At 38.3% G+C, this 19,524-nt stretch overlaps 1 long non-coding RNA gene across 1 annotated transcript in view; it reads right to left on the bottom strand.

Annotated features, from left to right (window-relative positions):
• Positions 1-778: 778 nt before the first annotated feature.
• Positions 779-19,524, bottom strand: part of LOC109250076 (uncharacterized) — a 38,402-nt gene continuing 19,656 nt past the window's right edge. The window contains exons 2-3 of the long non-coding RNA XR_002072873.2: positions 8,463-8,559; positions 779-1,201 (exon numbers count right to left, since the gene is read on the bottom strand). This is a non-coding gene — a long non-coding RNA (uncharacterized LOC109250076). The remainder of the gene's footprint in view (positions 1,202-8,462; positions 8,560-19,524) is intronic.

Raw genomic sequence — 19,524 nt, forward strand, 5'->3', positions numbered from 1 at the left:
AGTGAAGCTTCCAACTTCAGCTCAGGTCATGATCTCATGGTTTGTGAGTTCGAGCCCTGCATTGGGCTTGCTGCTGTCAGTGTGGAGCCTGCTTGGGATCCTCTGTCTCCTTTTCTCTCTGCCCCTCACCTGCTCTCTCTCACTCTCAAAATAGATAAATAAACTTAAAAAAAATGTTCTTCTATAAAAAGGGGATGTACTTGCAAAAGGGGATGCTGAAATAAACCTAGAGGATGGAATAAAATGGAAAATGAATAAACATTTAAGATAAAACTTGGTTCTTCAAAATAATGAGTAAATTGAGTAAATTACTCATAGGATTTATTTAAAAACTCGTTTTAAATGGTAAGAAAAGAGAAAATATTAGTTAAGATCAGGAATGCAAAAGATTATTTCAGGATATGTTTTAAATTATTTTTATATTATCATTCCCAGTTTATATTAATAAATTTAGTATCAAATTAAATGATTAATTTAGAAATTTATACAAACCAAATAAGCACAAGAAACAAGGAACATAAACTATTAAGAGAAGAAGAAAGTTGACAGATGTTCCTGAATATTGTAAAACTGTGAAATCCCAAATTCCCCAAATTTTCAAATGTATGTTCTTTGGAAAATACACTTCTCTAAAATATATTACCTGATAGATTTTTTGAAGTAATACATATAGCTTTGAAAATAAAGTATAGTTTTAAATTCAAACATATGAACACTATCAAATTATAAAAGAAACAAGATATTAGACTGCAAAGCTAAAACAAGAGAAGTTTATTTTCTCACAGTTCTAGAGGCTGGAAGTCTGAGATCAGGGCACCAGCTTGGTCAGGTTCTGGGAGAACCCTCTTCCTGGCTTGCAGATGGTGCTTTCTTGTTGTGTCTTCACATAGTGGGGACAGAGCTTTGGTGTCTCTTCCTATTCGTATCGGAGTGCCAGCCCAGACAGATTAGAACTCCCCCCTTATGATTTCATTTAACCTTTATCGATTCCTCACAGGCCCTATCTCCAAACACAGTCACACTGAGGGTTAGGACTTCAACATATGAATTTTGGTTAGGCATAATTCAGTTCCTAGTAAGGGATTCTCTGTAACATGCCTGACCAATACTCCTCAAAAATAAGCCTGAGAAGCTATTACAGTCAAAGAGTAGCCTAAGGAGACATGATGACTGGATGTAATCTGGTATCCTGGATGGCTCCCTGGAGCAGAAAAAGGGACATTAGGGAAACTTTTGAGAAATCTAAAATAAGCACAGATTTTAGTTAATAAGGATGGATCAATACTGGTTCATTAATTATAACAAATGTACCCCACTAATGTAATGTTTTAGTAATAAGAGAAACTGGATAGGGGTATATGGCAATTTTGTACTATCTTTCGTAATTTTTGTACATCTAAAACTGTTCTAGCAAATAAGCCATGTTATAAAAAGCTATGTAATTTGACTAAAAAGAAAACATAATTACACTGAAATTTCAGAAGAATTTATAAACTATTTGAAGAGAATGAAAGACAGATCAGAAACACTAGAACAAGAGAGAATGGCATCACGCTAATCACTAAATATAACTGGCAGTTGGTATAGAGAAGAACTGAATTACTGACAAATGTACCACATATTACAATAAAAACTTCAAGATTTATCAAAAAGTAAAGCACCAAAAACCAAAAAGGACACCAGAAACTTATCCAAACTTTAAGTGTAAGTGTTCTTCTTTAGGACCTTGATGTTCTACAACCATTTATATTTTCCCTTGGGCTAATTTCCTAATTCTACTCCTATTTTGACATCATCATATTGTGTGTATTCCTCTGTAAACTTTTTTCTACAAACTTTTGGAACCAGATAGGAAATTTATAATGAGAAAACAAATTCCTAACTATTGAAGAAACCCAAGGATATTATTGTAGATAAGATAGAAGATTCTGATGTAGTCCTCCCTTTTTTTCTAACCTATTCCAAGCTTTTTTATTTTTTCCCTGACAAACCACACAATAGCCCACACAGAGATAAGAACTAGACACAGTACAATTCATCTCAGGCTGGCCCAGACTGCTCCCAATTTGATACATCTCTGAACCCTCAACAACAGAGTGACGAAATGATAGATAAAATTTGTTACAAAATATATCTGGGATGTACAAGAAAACACAAAGTAATTTAAAATAATACAAGAATTATACACATGCTAAATAAATTTATATAAGTGGGTCACATCAGCATTAAAAGCCAATTCAATATGGAGATGAGAAGAAAGTATATATACTCACAAGAAAATAAAAATAAAGAGAAAGCTAATCAGCTTGTGACAAAATTGAGAGTATGGATTTGCTCAAAATCGAGTGTCTAGATTCGAAAACAGTATTTAGGAACCATTTTATACCTATTTAAATATAATAAATCAATTATCATAGCAAAACACAATGGGGGTTGGTAGGCTTGAGAAAGCCACAATCATAGAGAGCTACCAGCATTGTAAATTGCTTTAGTCCTTTTGAGAATGGTCTGGCAAAGTTGAAGAAAAAAAAAGAAAAGAAAAAGCTTTAACACCGTTTCTCCATTTTGAGGTGGTCATTCCGTTTCTGGGACTACCTGTGGCATTGATGTTCAGATCAGGCTCTAAGGAGTCCTACAAGGAAAAGAGTGCAGGTAAGGTCAGAGTTTGGAGTTTTTCCTTTGCACTGCAAAGGGTTCAGAAGAAACTAAAATTTAATTGAAGCTAGTGCTCTATGGAGGTATTCCTAAAGAGAAAAATGTGAATTATATGATGACATTAAAAATAGCTCAGGGTCCCCGTGTGGCTCAGTTGGTTAAGTGTGGGACTCTTGGTTTCAGCTTAGGTCATAAACTTTCAGTTTACGAGATGGAGCCCCATATTGCGGTCTGCACTGGCAGTGTGGGGCCTGCTTGGGATTCTGTCTCCCTCTCTCTGCTCCTCCCCCACTCAGTTGTGTGTGTGTGTGTGTGTGTGTGTGTGTGTGTGTGTGTGCGCCCGCGCGCGGCGCGCGCGTGTGTGCATGCGCTCTCTCTCTCTCTCTCTCTCTCTCTCAAAATAAATAAATAAACATTTAAAAAGTTTAAAAAATAGCTCAGTTTAAAATAGGAGAAAGTAAGACACAACTCCAAAAAGCAAAAAGGGGGGGAGCGGTAAACAGAAATAGCATCTTGAAGAAGCACCATGTAAACACAAGGATGAGGTTTACTTAGGTACAAGGAAAAGCAGAATACAAAACAATTGAATGCATGATACAATGACATAAAAATGTATTTATGTATGTACAGTGACAACAATTGGAAGATACTTTAGAGAAATAAAGCTTAATGTTCCTTTGTCCCTTTTTTTTTTTCCATAAAAAGGATTAAGGGCAAATTTTAAGAAAAGATTCTTTACATACATAGGAGAATTGGGGCTATTTGGACCAACTTTTCTTATATGAGTGATCCAATTAAAAGTACCAATTTATTTATGAACAAGGACAATATACTAGTTTCTGTAAATTTGTATAAAATTAATTAAAGGCCTCTGAGCATGTTGACAGAATTAGGTGGCATTGTAAGGCCAGGTTCTCTAGGCATTCCCAAGCATATGCTTGTGTATTCAGATGCATAAACTACAAAACAATGAATCTTTTCCATGTGGCAGTGCTTTAGCATTTCAAAGTCAAATGCAAAGAAACACACAGATGTATATGCAGCTGGAGAACAGACTTTTTTCCTCCCCATTCCGGTAATGACATTTTAATTCTCAGTTTTTTGTCTGGATTGTGTTGTGGATTCTGGCATTGTCTTGACGAACCATGATGTTAAGGTCTCCAGAAGGGTATACATGGTGACAAATTAATCTGACATTTGAAAATGATGAAATACAGTGGGGGAAAACTCTCCAGATAAAATAGTGAAAGTTCTGGTAAGATAACAGAATAATGGTGATAGAGGATAAGGTTAAGAGGGCTTTTTTTTTTTTTTTTTTTAATGAAAACATCTAAAAGCTGGAGAGGCCAAGATGATTTGGCAAGTGCCCATGTTAGGAGACAAATCTAGGTTCCCTCATAGCAACTGAGGTATCATCTGAGGACTTCATTCCCAGATTCAGGACAGTACCCTGCTGGAGAGGAAAGAATCAAGTGAGAGCTGCTGAGACAGACTATGGACTCTTGGTGAAGAAGGGAGAGAGAAATATTCATTCATTCGCTTATTTTCTAGCTCTATGATTTATGGCTAATTACTTCAATGTGCCTTGGTTTCCTTATTTGTGAATGCACGCAATGAATGCACCTGTCTCATGGAGTTGTGAGGATGAAATGAAATTGTACATGCCGGTTAGAACAGAGTATGTTCTAATGAATGTTAGCTGTTATTATTGGCAGAAATGGGGATTGTGGGACTGCTAAAGACTGGAAAATTCCATCATAAAACTGAGAGCTCTCCAAATAATCTGGGTTGCAGAAAATCTTGCAGCCTGCTGAGTGGGTGCTACATTTCTACTTATTAGGGCATGAGAGAGATTTGTGGAACACACCAGAAATCTTTACCCAAATTGCTGAAGTCATGTTCACTGAGATGCAGAGGCTGGCTACAGGCTTATTTCACTTCGTGTAGCATTTAAACATTTTCTTTGATGTGTTTTATGAGGTCCTGGTTTGGTTTTGTTTCTGACTCCAGTGACTTGAAGTAAAAATTAGCACAAAGCACAAGGCTCGTCATTAGATCTAGATGGTGCCGTTTTCCTAAAGTGGGGAAAGAGGGACGTAGGAGATGAGGAAAAGAAGATTGCTGTCATTTCTTCCTTGACTTTGGGTAGAAAGCAAAGCAACATAGAGAAATAAGCATCCAAAGATAAAGAAATCTTACATGAAAAAGAAATTAAAATAGGAAGTAGGTTTTTTGGTGTTTTTTTTGGCTGGCATTTAAAATTTTACCTCCAAGTTTCTGCCCACATTCTAATCTTGGACTGTGAATTTGACAGTTGGGAAATTCACAGCCAGCCCAGTGCTCAATGCCTAGGCTGGGCATAGTAGAACAATTCTCTGATAACTGGATTCTCATTAGCATTTATTTATTCTCGTGGTGACCTTTATCCAGAGTCGTTTACCTGGCAGTGTTGAGTCTATTGATTTTCCTCCCCTAATTTCCATTTTTCCTCTTCCCATGTGCTATATTCCAGTGACTCTTCAGAAATTATCGTTCCTCTTATATACACTGAAATGTTCTACCCAGGTGCTTAAAAAATTTTTTTTTTCACTGCCAGGAATATCCAGGCCTTCTGCCTCATCTTGTAATATCCAGATATAAACAGTTACACAGATGTCGCTTCCTCCATGGAGCTTTTCACATACCACCCCCTGGTCCTCCCCTGGCTGAAAGGAATAACTGCTGTCCTCAGAACTCCCTAGGGCAATTGAACCCTAGGTATAGTTCTATAGTGTTAACCTCTTTCTTAGGTGTCTTAAATTTTATGTTTGTCTACTCTCCTTCATTACACTCTTAATCTGAGGGGAAGTGTCATGCCTTATTTAACAATATTCCGTGAATGAATACATCTTCACTTAAGCAGTATCTAAATTACACTTACTGTATAAGGTAGTGTGCGTGGTATCATTGTTATAAATGCTAAGGCCCCTTTTGAATCCCAGATTTTACATTGTATACAAATGTCAAGAGCTACAGAATAACAGAGATTTTATGATTGAGGGGAAATGCATCCCTTACAGATTTTGTTAAGGTAAATAATAAGGACAAAATAATACTATATTTCAATTTAGATTTTCCATTTATAGTTTTCCTTTATTCCAAAAAAGACTGGGAAGTTGTAGCATGCTTCCTATTTCTGTCATTAATTTGTAATTGATAATAAGAGCTAACTCTATTCAGTACAGGAAATCCAGTCACTTCTCTCCAACTCTGCTTGTCTGGGCCACCACCATCTCAATGGAACACTGCAGGCACCTCTTACTGATCTCTCAGCTTCCACCATTGCCCCGCTATGCTCCGTTCTTAGCATGGCAGCTAGAATGACTTTTGTCTTGGTGAATCAGACCATGTCACACTAAGGTCCCTGCAATGGCTCTTGGGTTCACTCTATGTAAAGCCAAAGTCCTGCTCAAGTTTTCAAGGCTCTTCATGATCTCACTGGTCCTGTTTCCTCTTTGAGCTCATCTCCTGCTTTTCTCCCTTCACGGCTCAACCCACACCTGCTTTCCCTAATTTGTGATGCATGTGCCTACTTACACACTTGGAGCGGGCTGTTCCTCTGACTTCAAATGCTTTTCTCCAAATATATGAAAGGTTTACCTCTCGACTCCTTCAGATCTTTGCTCAAAAGTCTTGAGGACTCATGGGGCCTTTCTTGACCAACTTATTTAAAATTGCAGGTGCTACCCCTCCTGCAGTCTGGAGCCCCCCTCCCTGTATTAGTTTATTATTTTTATTTAATTTTAATATTTATTTATTTATTTTTGAGACAGAGACAGAGCGTGTGCAGGGGAGGGACAGAGAAAGAGAGGAAGACACAGAATCCGAAGCAGGCTCCAGGCTGCTAGCTGTCAGCACAGAGCCCGACTCAGGGCTCGAACTCACAGATGGTGAGATCATGACCTGAGCCGAAGTCAGACGCCCAACCGACTGGGCCACCCAGGTACCCCTGTATTATTTTATTCCATAGCACGTGTCACCTGTCACGTTTTCATGCACTATATACTTTATTTAGTAGTATTTTATTGTTTCTTGTCTCTATCTCTCCCCTAATTCTAGTAAGCTCTTCAAGGGCAAGGGATCTTTTATATTCACTGATGTATCCCAAATGTCTACAACTGTGCCTGATATACAGTAGATCCTCTACATTGTGTTCAGTGAACAGAAGAGTACTTATTGTGTGCCAGGCACTGCTAATCACTGTGACCTCCCATTTTAATTTGAGAGGGCTGAAGTTCATGGGGTTAAAGTGCCCAAGGTCACATAATTAGCCAGGGGGACTTAACTAAGATGTGAATCAAGGTGCTGTAACTTGAGGTTCTGTCCTGTCACCTTTCATATCTGGGCTGGCCCTCAACCTCTTGCATGTTTATTTTGGGCAACATTACCTTCTTTACTTTTAAGAGTCAAAAAGCCCTACAAAATGAGTGATGAAAAACTATTTCCTTTTCCCTCATCCTCCAATTCCACTTCCCTAGAAGAAAACACTTCAGCTGGTTTTTGGTTTTGGTATTTCCTCCCATATTTCCAAATAAAATGCTACCATTTCTATTCCTTGATTTCTGTTCTCCAGTTTTGGACATTATCTATTGGCTTTCCACATTGAAAAGTGAGTATTTTAGCCCTCTTCCCTCCACTCTCTGCACAGAAACACACTTAGAGACATACACACAGACACATACAGACATACACACACACACACACACACACACACACACACCCTACTCACATCTTTTCCTATCCCCCTGACCTCCAAATATACTTTTGGCTATGTCAATAGAAAGGTTTGTATTGTTATTATCTCTGTACTTTATTAATAAATGCATGATGCACATGTGTCTTTTTTCCCCCTTCACTGCATACCTTTCTGTATTCCCTGGAGTTGTCTTGTTTTAAATTTGCTTATTTATTATTGTACTTACCACTATTGATGCCTAAGGCCTTCACCATGTTCCCAAAATTTTTCGAGTCCTTGAATATCTGAAAATACCTGCATTTTGCTGGCACTTGAATGATGGGTCGGCTGTTTATAGAAATTTCAGGTGGACATAATTTCCCATCAGAGTTTTGAAGGCATTATTCCATTAATTTCTAGTTTTCAGTTGCTTTTGTGTCATTTGAGACTATTTTACTTTCTGATTCCTCCATTTATGACTTTCTCTCTCTCTCTCTCTCTCTCTCTCTCTCTCTCTCTCTCTCGAGCAGTGCTTACTCTTCCCTCTATACCCAAGGCTCTGACATTTCCCAGTGATGTGCCTGGGTGTGGCTTTATTTGCATCCATCATGCTGAACAGTCACATTCATGGTCTTCAGTTCTAGGACATTCTTTTGAGTTTTTAAATGGATTTCCTCCTATTTTCTCTGTCCTTTTTTTTCCAGAAAAATATGTATTTAGATTTTCAGAACCAGTACTCCCATTTTTTATCTTTTTCCCTTGTATTTTCTATCCTCTTTTTTTTTTCCATTTTGCTCTGCTTTCTAAAAGATTTCATCAACCTTATCTTCTAATCTTTCTATTGAGCTTTTAATTTCCACTCTGGCCAGAATACATATTCTTCTACTTACCTGGGAAGGAAGGTTAAAACATTTTTTTTTTTTTAAAGAAAAAGTGGATGGTTGGCTTCCTGAAGGAAGGGCTCAGATTTTAGCTCTAAGGTGGACATGTAGTAAGTATATGATAAAACATAAGGAGGGAGCTGCCGACAAGAGCAGGGCCAAGGCAAAGTTAATATAACTGGAACTATAAGCCAGTCTAGGAATAAGCTTACCTAGAAGGCATATCTTTGTGAGATACTCAGCTGGACCTCCCTCAGTTTCTTCTGATTAATTATTATATTGGATCCACATTCTGGGGAAGGGTTCAACCTGGAAATAGAGTTAAGTGGCCTTCACTTTGAGCAGAGAAAGTTGCAGGAAGCTGGGAGCCTGGTGGATCATTATAGAATGTTAAATTTCTCTAACATGGACATAACCACTTCAGAATGCCCTTCCCACCCCCACCCCCCTACCCCCACTGCTGCCATGTTTTAGAGGCACTAGTGGGGCTGTTAGTAAATATCTGTAATATATTTTTCCTAGTTGCTTCAAGTTTTGTCCCCCACCCGTCCCATATTTCTAGGAGAATAGAGCAGCGCACTAAAATGATGGAATTCAGCTGCCAATAAAATGGAACAGGTCTGTAGACCCCAAGAAAGTCGCTGGTAAATATTTACATGTGGAACTGAATCTTCTAAGTGTCATGTGCCCTTGATCTTTGTGGAATGCTACAACTTTTTGCTAACAGTTTAGCGTGTTGTGGAGATGTGAAAGCAGGCAGATGTTTAGTTCCTAAGAAGGGGCCTTGCTGCTGGGCCTCTTGCCAGTTATGGTTGATGGGTTGTGTCTCAGCCCTGATTTCAGTCCCATGGCTCACTTTTTTTGTTTGTTTTGTTTTGTTTTTTCTTTAAAGCCCTAGAGATTTTAAATTGGTTCTTTTCCTCCCAGGACTGGCTGCTGAGTAAGATGGTATCTTCCCATCTCTCCACTTGTTACCAAAAATAAGCATGCACGCTCTTTCTATTTAAGGGGTTTTTCAGTTGATCTCTTCTTGTCTTGGGGATTGACCTACGAAGCCAGTTGGTAATAAACTCAGTGGCTCATTTATAGTTATAAGATTAATAAGCACCATGTGGATTCATGTTTGTTAAGTAAATAAAAGCACTTATAAAATTCATAATTGTTATGGTATCTAAGGATTTTCCCTAGAGGCTCAATACCAGTTGTCTTTCTCATATTTCCTTAATATCTTCTTGACTTGAGCCCCTAAAAAAATGGATTGTTTCCCCAGTTTCTATCTTCTTGTCCTTTTAGGTTTGCTGGTAACACTTTCTCTAGGACAATGCTTCTTAAATTTGAGCATGTAAAAAACTCATCTGAAGAGCTGGTAGAATCATGGCTTCCTGCCTGACTGCCCCCCTCCCCACCCAGCAAGCCAGATTTAGAAGATCTGGGATGATACTGATGCCGTTGGCCCCAGGTCCACACTTAAAAACATTTTTTTAATGTTTATTAATTTTTGAGAGGGCGGTGGGGGGGAGGAGCAGAGAGAGAGGGAAACACAGAATCCAAAGCAGGTTCAGGCTCTGAGCTGTCAACACAGAGCCCAATGAGGGGCTCGAATTCACAAATCGGGAGATCATGATCCGAGCCGAAGGGGGGCACTTAACCGATTCAGCCACCCAGGCCCTCCACCTTTAAGGTCCACACTTTTGATTGTATTCGTCTGAACTGTTAAAAATCTTGGTTCTAATATTGGATAGACTTGGGCTCCTTCACCAATTTTCTAAGCTACTGTTTGGGTCCAATCTTCCCAAAGTCCTTGTGGCCCCAGTGAAACCTGTTTGTGGTACAATCTTCTTTCCAACAGTACAGCCAGAACTTTGATTCCCTTAATGAAGGGAAAGGAAGAAAACAATTTGTTATGGAGAATATAATCTATACAGGCACCGAGCTAGGTAGAATCATGTATTTACTTCACTGAATGTTTGCAACAACATAATGACATTAGGACAGCTGGTCTCATTTCATAGAGAGGTTCAATAACTTATCCAGTGTCATAAAGCTAGTCATCAGGGAACCAAAGTTTAACCTAGTCTCTGTACTTATCACCACCAAGGTACTACCCTACTGCTCCAATACTGCTTGCTTTGGGATGAAACTCCCTAAAAGATTCTTATTCAACTCAGAGGAACATCTACAAGGAGATGAATAACTGATAGGCCCTCTAACTATTGAACGACTAACCTCTTGTTCAGACAAAGAGCTTTATCATCCTCCTAAGAGTATCTGTGACTTACTCAGTTGTCCTTCTCCCCATGCAAATGCTCCATAGAATTATAGATGAGCAAGGCCAAACAGCTCATTAAAAACAACAACAACAACAACAAAGAAACATAGTTCTAGATAATTTCTACCAACAGAAGAAAGTGATTTTCTAATAGACCTGCAAGAAAAATTAGGTTAAATCTAAGAAAAATCTAGAAATGGGTCTAATGAAATGTAGTATATTTTACTTTTTCCTAGTAATTTTGTCTTTATTTCATTTATGTTAGATTCCTATTGTTATTTTGGTATGAAAAAGTAATATTCAAATAAGCATAAGAGATTATTACAACTGTTTAAGGTTGGCATGAATCTTGGTTCATTTTGGGCTTGTCTGGGTCCTGACACAGGAAGCAGTGGTCTGCCAGTGTCCAGGAATTGAGTGTGGGGCAGTAAGTTGGCTTTCTGTTTCCCAGCTTCTATAGCTGCCAGGTGGATAGATAATAGTCCTCACAATATTCTCTATTTCTATTATTGCAAGGGCCCTGAAAAAGATGCTATTTGATCCTTGTTTCCTATCCCTTCAAAATCTTCTCCTTGTCCTTGAGCCAAGTGTAAATGTCAGAAGACGTCATCATAAATTATTGCCACATCATGGAGTAGGAGAAGGCCCTGTTCTGGGAGCCTGAGGACTGGGGGTTTCTGGTCCTATTTTTGTCATATATTTTGCTAAGGAACTTGGGCAAGTCACTTCTCTTCACTAGATCTTACTTTTGTTAGCTAGAAGGCAAAGGAGTTGTGCTAAAACTATTTCTAAGATTTAAAGTTCTATGAAACCAAAATTGCTATAGAGAAATTTAAATTTCATTTTCAATAAGCTATTCATTCAAATTGTGACAACTTTCAGGTAAATGCCTAAAAGAATTTTTCTTAGACTATTGGCAGCTCATCAACATCAACATCTACTTAAAAAAAAAGCTTTTAAAGTAGTTAGCTGAGGTGTTCTGGCATGTCCATTAATTATTAAGTATTTAAGCAGAATAATGGAATGATGGACAAATTGATTCTTATATTTCTCACTTAGAAAGCATTGCTTTTAGGATGTGAAAACTTTGCCATTTGCCAGTGGTGAGAAAAAATGTCAAGCAATTTCTTAAAATCAAAATCTAAAGTGTCAGGGAGTCAGACCACAGGACAACTCAGTAACTCAGCTGGGCCTTCAGGCACCACTTCTTGAAGAGAATCTGCAGATTAAGGCAAAAGGAGCTCTGAATTTGGGGTAGAAAAGGTTGGGAAAAGGAAAAAGAAACAACCACAGGTATGACTTCTATCTTTCCATAAGATCAGATAAGCTCTTAGGACTTTTCCTTTTTCTAAGTCATTCCAAACGTGGACAGTATTAATGACTGTTATTTGGAGAGGTGTTTCCAGAGTCTGCTTGAATATGGTGGCTGGATGGGGGCACCCTTGATGCTGGGGACCAGACAGTGTTGCTGTGAACTTCCCAACATTCTGCTCTGTAACCTACGTCTTCATGGGGTACAAAGTGGTCCAATCCACAGGGAGAACCCACTAGTATCTAGGGTCAGTTTAATGGCTGAAAAAAGGGTTAGGTACTGTCTAGTGTGAGTATCTATATATTTCACAGTGTCTCATGTAGATGCAGGTAACTGCCACAAGATCAAGGAAGAGCTTCTTGAGGAGCCTGCCTGGTATCCATCAGAGACCCTATCTTGGTTCTAACTTAACATCTCTCGGAGAAGACTGAGGTTTGGATTAGAAACAATGGAGACTTGGCAGAGTCCAGGAGTGTGTTGGTCAAGAATGGAAGAATGTGCTCCGGTGTTAGACTTTGTATGAGGTACAAGAGGCAGGGTTTTTGATCCGTGGACATTCTAAAAGGAGCCCTTGACATTATTTTAAGAAAGGCCAGAAATTCAAACCCAAGTTAGTGAACAGATGGGAAGTACAACTCCAAGTCAATGGGATGAAAACAGAGAAGGAAACAGAAATTACTCCAATATCACTGACAGAGAAAAAGGGGAGGAAGGCAAAGGAGATTCACCCAAAGGTTTGACTCTCTCAGTTGGATTACACTGACCTCCCCATACAACAGGCATCTCTGAGAAACTACCTCTGAGAGTGTATTTAAAAAAAAAGCTTTATGGAAATATAATTCACATGCTATACATTTCACTTATTTAAAGTGTACGATTGAGTGATTTTTATTATATTCAAAAAATTGCGCAACCATTACCACAATCTAAATTTAGAATACTTTTTTTTTTATCACTGGGGAGCTTGAGTGGCTCAGTTGGTTAAGCATCCGACTTCAGCTCAGGTCATGATCTCGTGGTTCGTTGGTTCGAGCCCTGTGTCAGGCTCTGTGCTGACAGCTCAGAGCCTGGAGCCTGTTTCAGATTCTGTGTCTCCCTCTCTCTCTGCCCCTCCCAAAGTTGTACTCTGTCTCTCTCTCTCTTTCAAAAATAAATAAACATTTCAAAAAATTCAGAATATTTTCATCACCTGGAAAAGAAACCCCATATCCATTAGCAGTGACTTGCCTCTACCCTTTCCATCCCCTATGCCCCTGTCCCTAGGTAACTGCTAATCTACTTTTTCTCTCTATGGATTTGCCTCCCCTGAACATTTTGTATAAATGGAAATATATGGTCTTTTGTGACTGGCTTCTTTCACTGATAGGGTCATTGAAATTATATTTTCTTTGCAGAATTTACTTTGCATTAAAACTAATGTGCATGTATGTGTATATTTTAGTACTGAATTAAGACTACTTTTCCCATTTATGCAGTATGTATATACGTTGACATGTCCTGGTTAAGAAAATGTTATGGCTAACTGAGAGTTTGATGTCCAGTTTAAAAAGTTTTTGGGGCACCTGGGTGGCTCAGTTGGTTAAACAGCCAAATCTTGATATTGGCTCAGGTTATGATCTCATGGTTTGTGAGATCGAGCCCTGCATTGGGCTCTGTGCCAACAGTGTGGAGCCTGGGATTCTCTCTCTCCTCTCTCTCTGCCCTTTCCCCTGCTCATGTGCTCTCTGTCTCTCTCTCAAAAAATAAATAAACAAATAAATAAAAAGTTTTCAAATAAATTCTAGTACAGACATCATTAAAATGAATTTTTTCTTCCTTTACTGGCTCATGCCATGAAAAACCTCAATATAATTATGATTGAACATACATGCTATTATTGAATACCATTGGTGTATAAGAAGTAGGCGATTAGTCTAAGATATACTTATTTCACGATATAGTCTAAAAGGTAGAAAAACAACAGTAAATAAAACACAACAGTAATAAAACCCCAAGTCTCTGATATGCATTTGTTTATTTGTTTTGTCTCTTTTTATGAAGGTAAAGTGTAGAGAAAAATTCCAGTTATCTGAATTTTTGGTTGTTTGAATTCAGGAAAGAAGTATTATAGTGACTTATGGAAAAGGAATCTGAAAATAATTTGTAAAAGGAAAGATAAAAATATTGGCCTTCTATCAGCTGGATCTTTGGGTGTGGATTTTTGAGTTGGATAGATACTATTTCCTGTTTCTTGTATCCATTGGTCTCCTCAAGCAGAAATTATATCTCAAGTTGAATCTCTTTTTTCATTTAGAAATGTACAAGGAAGAGAAAATCAGACTAGGAATTATGCTTCAGAAAAATTATTGAGTGTGGAGAAACATGGCTTAACTCATGCCTATATCTATCTATATCTATCTATCTATCTATCTATCTATCTATCTATATATCTGAAAAGAAGTACACAGTCAAACAAAATGAACCTTGCTCTGGCCAAAAAAAAAAAAAAAGGTTACTTTGTAAATTAAAGCAATTTAACTAATGAATTTCTAGCTACAGGAAACACTAGCATAAAAAAAGTGAAATATCAGGATAGTGATGGGCATTAACACCCAAATGATCCTGAGGTGTAGCTTGGTCTCAGAATGTATAAAAAAGAAAATGTAAATGGTGAGAAAGTCATTGTCCCCTGATGTCCCCAATGTCATCCAATCTCATACCATTACTTTCTTGGTAAGCCTTTCTCATTCCTTTACATCCTTGAGATAAATCATGCCTGTGTTGTTAACAAGAACAGCTGACTCCTGTGACTAAGGGGTCAGCCTGCAGGAAATGTTGTTGATATTGGACTATCATTTCCTACAGAGAGAAGAGTAGTTTATGTGGTGAATCTTCTTTCCTATATACATTTGTTAAAATGCTGCCTGTTCATGAATTTTGCAAATAATTCCCATGAGAATTACTTAATGTGGCATTTTGGATTTTTGTGCAGATTCTCACCATGAATGTTTGCATTTGATCTATTTTACTGATAAATGTCAAGGGTAAACTGATTGACATGGAGGAAAAAATAAGAACAAGTTCAGAATGGGTCAAAATGACAACACAATCTAATATCTATTGTTTTTTAATCTCATTAGCTAAATTTCCCAAGAGTTTTTAGTTCTTCTATGAACAATGTTTATAACCCAGCCACCATTGTCTGGGATAGAATATTTCAATTCTTAATTGAAGATTTAGCTGTGTAGCACCTCTTGCAATTTCAGTGATGCTGAAGCAGGAAGTGCCTGCCCTGAAACGTCTCCAATTCTCAATCAATCCCCTGTTTTCTAGACCTACTTTGTTCACATCACCATACATACAAGTCAGGTGCCAGATGCTGACTTGCTCAGAGTCCTGGGAACATATGCCACCTTGTTTTGATCTCTCTTTATTAACTGTACAATTTCAAACTCGAGTTTCATGAACCTTCTCTTTCCTGGCTCTGTGATGCCCTTTCTTCTCCTCCCTCTCTCACCATTCTTGTCCTTCACCCTGACTGCTTATCTAGCTGGAATTTATTTGATTTCTCTTTCTCTTCCCCTCGTCCTGTGGGAAAGCTCAAGCGAGGCTCCCTGAAGCAGTTTTGAACTTAGTTCATGCATTTGAGTCCCTTCGGATAATTTGAGCTTGACCCTGTCACACATCTTCAATAAGACTTGCTCTGAATGTTTTAGTATTGAGAATGTAACATACTCTTCAGGTTATAGGGCTATGAATTATTCTCAAGTTGCAGAACAAAGACATTGACATAAATACCACCCTTTCCATCTTTAGAGTCTAATGGGAAAAAGAATCAGGATGTTTTAGGTGAAGAGTATATCCCAAGTTTTACAATGAATGTGATTTTGATTAAATCCATATCATCTTTACTGTTCTCACCACTCCTCACCCTGCAACCCAGAGAATGGGAAGGGAGGAAAAAGTGAAAGAAAAGGAAAAGCAAGGGGAAACAGCTTGTGGTGTTTGCTACTGACATGCTATATGAACTCTAGTTTGGGAGTTTAATCAATAACTCTTGAGACACCCTCTGCCTTTAGTATTGTACATCTGATTCTGTATTTCTAGGTATATACTATGTTTACTTGGTCATGCATCTTGGTTTTCCCTACAACTGCTGATACTTACTCTCTTGGAATATGTACTGATTTTTGTGACTGATCATAGTGTATCTTGACAGTAGTAGGAAGCTCTTTGTTATGGACTTTTTTTTTTTTAACAGTTCAGGCAATGAAGAAAGAGTCTCTGTTACTGCTAAGCATTTTAGGGGTGGGGTAGAGAGTGAAGAGGGGGGGTTAATAAAAGGCCAGCTAGCTCTAGACTTGCAGAGTGCAGAGGTGAGAAAGAGGAAAAGTTTCCTATTTCATAGAGAAATTTTGGACAGAGTTTGAACAGGGAATAAGCAAAAATACCCAAATGTAATTTTATAGCCAACTTCCCATGTCTTCATGTCTGCAGGATAACTTAAAATCCTTTCATTATATTTCCCTTGCAATTCAATTTGCTGATGTTCCAAGAGAAATAAGAGGAGGGGTGGGAAAATTCCTTTTTATGGTTGGAATACACAAAGTTTATTGTGCCTTTTAAAATTGTAGTCCATTTACAAAATAGCGATACCTATTGCAATATTGTTCTGTGTCCTCTGGGTGAATGAAACATGAACATCAGAAGCAGAATTTCTGGGTGTGTATGTGATGGTGTATTCAGTAAAGAGTTCTGGGCATAGTAGGTCACCAGAAAGGCATAGTTCAGTGATATAAACTCCTGAAGTCAGGCTTACCTTCTCTGCCACTTCACTGCTCCAAGACAGAGTAAGATAGCAGTGGGAAGAGTGAATTAAAGGTTAATTGTGTGGCCTATTGGAAGTGAGTGGATAAGGACAGCCTAAGAGTTGCAGAGTGGCACCTTCTCACCTGCATGCCACCCTCATATCCTGCTGTCCCTGTGTTCAGGCACCTCTTCTGCTTCCCCAAAATAGGATTCTAATGGATTCAGGATGCCCTTTGGCATGTTTTCCCTTCCACCCCACGACAAGACTCCCAGGTCTGCCATAACACCCAGGATCCACACTGATGGTGACCAAACTTTACTAAGGACAAATCAGTACTCAAACTGTGACAGATGAAAATGTGTTTGTTGGCAGCCGAAGATGGGAACGAGGCCATACAGAAACAAGATTAAACGAAAAGCCACCTTTTGACTGTGAGATTCCTCTGACCTCATAATCTGGTCTGCTCTCAGGACACTGGCAGGAAAGTGGGAGAAAGAGCTGCTGGCACTGAATGGCCAGGCATCTACCAGGCAGCCATCACTTGACAAACCATACACTGAAGCTTCTAGTGAGGATTTTGTGACTGGCCTTTAAATACAAAAAGTTAGGGGCACCTGGGTGGCTCAGTCGGTTGAGCATCCAACTTCAGCTCAGGTCATGATCTCACGGTTCATGGGTTCAAGACCCGCATCAGGCTCTGTGCTGACAACTTGGAGCCTGGAGCCTGCTTCGGAATCTGTGTCTCCCTCTCTCTCTGCCCCTCCCCTGCTCTCTCTTTCTCTCTCTCTCTCAGAAATAAATAAAGTAACATTAAAAAAAATACAAAGAGTTAACCAAAAGGAGAGAATGTAATTTAAAAATAGGAACCAAAACAAACAGGAAAAAAAATCAGAGGAAAAAATTTAATGCAGAGATCACAAAAAAATGTAAAAGAGAGAATTAATATCCTCAGAAAGGTAAGACAATTTATATACATAAAAGGAAAATAAGAGTTTTTAAGAAAGCACCTATTAAAGGGGCGCCTGGGTGGCTCAGTTGGTTGACTGTTCAACTTCAGCCCAAGTCATGATCTCACAGCTCATCAGTTTGAGCCCTGTGTCGGGCTCTGTGCTGATGGCTCAGAGCCTGGAGCCTGCTTCAGATTCTGTGTCTCCCTCTCTCTCTGTCCCAACTCACTCGCATTCTGTCTCTCTCTCAAAAAAAAATATTAAAAAAAACATTAAAAAAAAGAAAACACTTATTATGGGACTAAAAACATTTATCAAGAAACCATGATTCACGGAAAATAATACAGCAGATAAAAACAATTCAAGAGAAGATTTAGATGATAAGTTACAGGACTTCTAGAAGGTAGAACAAAGGCTGGGAGTGAAAAGTAGGAGAGAAAAAGAAATCAGAAAGTAATGGGAATCTATCATCCAAATAATAGACATTCCAGAAAGAGAGAACAAGAAAATGGAGGAGATATATTATCAAAGATTTATACAAAAATTTTGGAATTGAAAGACATGGGTTTTTATATACAAAAGACTACTGAATACCTAATATGATGATCAGAAAAAAGAACTATTCAGGGCATATGATCATGAAATTTCAGAAATATGGGTATAGAAAGAGCACCTTCTAAAAGCTTCCAGAGGGAGGAAAGAAAAAAAAAAACAACAGAGACAAGTCACATACTAGGATCCAAACTAAAGATGGCATGCCAGCCTTTTAACTACAATAAAGGAAGCTAGGAGGTACTGGTGCAATGCTTCAAATTTGAGAAAAATGACTTCCAGTCTAGATGTCTATAACTCATGAAATCACCAATCCAGTGTGAATGTAACCTAAAGACATTTTCAAACAACCTAGGTCTTTTTATTCTTAGATCCACTGTATACTTTCTCAGCAAGCTACAGAAGGATGTTTTTCTATAAAACAAGGGATTAAGTCAAGAAAAAAGAAAATCTGGCATCAAGGACAAAGAGATCCAGCACAAGAAAGAGGAAAAGGGAAATCCCACAGGTCTGGAGCATCTTATACAGGATGATGCAGGGCTCTGGGAGAAATACTTCAAAAAAAAAAAAGGAACTGATAGACATATATGATAGTTTTGACCACATAGAAAATTGAAGGAAGAGTCATTGAAGAATATGTAAAGATTTAGCCAGAGCTTCAAAAAGAGAAATATAAGGAAAAAAGAAGCAGTTTATTCCAAGAATAACATTCAATTACTCAAGAGAGGGAAATACATTCATAATACACTACTTGACTCAGTGATGAATAATTGTTGTAGAGTCATAATAAAAACATGAAATAATGATTTGTCTCAAAGTAATAAGACTGTATTCTGGAAATAGGAAGGAAAATATCTGTATGGGATATGGTATAAGGAGCTAAATGTATACTACCTATAGTAGGAAAAAATATCTAAAATAGAAAAAAAAAGTACAGTATATCATGTTATTTAGAAATATAAAAGCACATACTCTTAAGAAATAGCTAATATAGTAAAATGTGGCTGCTTCACCAGGCATGGAAGAAATGGGGCAGGAGACTGATAACTTCATTGTGTACCTTGCAGTCATGCAGGAAGTGTGAGGCAGACTAAGGGGTTTAAGGTTGCCGAGGAAGCTTGTCTGGGAGGGTCCTCCGGAACCACCTTAGTCCATCAACATTTCCTGGCTGCCTACACTATTGCAGGCCCATCTGGTAATGGTAAGTAGTATTTGTGCTCACCTGTGGGAATCTGGGAGCAGTCATTAGACTAGGTATTGGGCAGGAACTAGCAATACAAAATGCCATTCCGGAGGGTGGATCCTGTAGAGGGATATCCTTGGCAGATTGGCAGGGGGAGATCTTGAATTCTTTCTTTTCCTTCCTCCTTCCCTCCCTCTCTTCTTCCTTCCCTCCTTTCTTTCT

Source organism: Panthera pardus, unplaced genomic scaffold (assembly GCF_024362965.1).
Source record: "Panthera pardus isolate Hobbes unplaced genomic scaffold, ASM2436296v1 HiC_scaffold_13, whole genome shotgun sequence".
Lineage (NCBI taxonomy): Eukaryota > Metazoa > Chordata > Mammalia > Carnivora > Felidae > Panthera > Panthera pardus.